The sequence below is a fragment of the Triturus cristatus genome, chromosome 5_1, assembly GCF_964204655.1.
Source record: "Triturus cristatus chromosome 5_1, aTriCri1.1, whole genome shotgun sequence".
Classification (NCBI taxonomy): domain Eukaryota; kingdom Metazoa; phylum Chordata; class Amphibia; order Caudata; family Salamandridae; genus Triturus; species Triturus cristatus.
The window spans coordinates 425,584,641-425,585,206 of record NC_140587.1 but is presented as its reverse complement, the minus strand read 5'-3'; positions in this window follow the sequence as shown (position 1 = coordinate 425,585,206).

Genomic DNA, 566 nt, shown 5'->3' with positions numbered 1-566 from the left:
AATTTAGAGAGAGAACAGCTGGGCTGTGGGTCTGATTAGCAGGCCTACAGCCACATCTAAGTCGTAAACCAGTGAAGCAAAAGCAAAAAGTGGGGGTGACCATAGGAAGCAGACCCTACTCTCCTACACTGTATTCATACTGAAAATCGAAATCAAGCGAGATTTTGCCCTTCTGTTCCTCTGGAGGTTTCTGTCCTCCCTCAGCTCGCCTTAGGACACCTGCGTTATCGTTTGACAGGTGTACCGCCCCAGTCAAACTCCCTACCTGCCACTGTCCCTGGAGCGGGTCGCGCCCGGCGGGTGCCGGGCGCTTGGAGCCAGAACTCACCGGGTAAGTGAAGAAACGATAAGAGTAGTGGTATTTCAGCTGCGGCCTGAGGGCCTCCCACTTATCCTACACCTCTCATGTCTCTTCACAGTGTCAGACTATTCATTCATTATTAACTTTATTCGGTTTCATCAAAAGAACAACCATAAAAGTATCAAACATCTTAAAAATGCATTACATTTTCCGATCATTAAAAAATTGCTTTTGGTTATTAAAAATCAACACATTCAGTTATTTA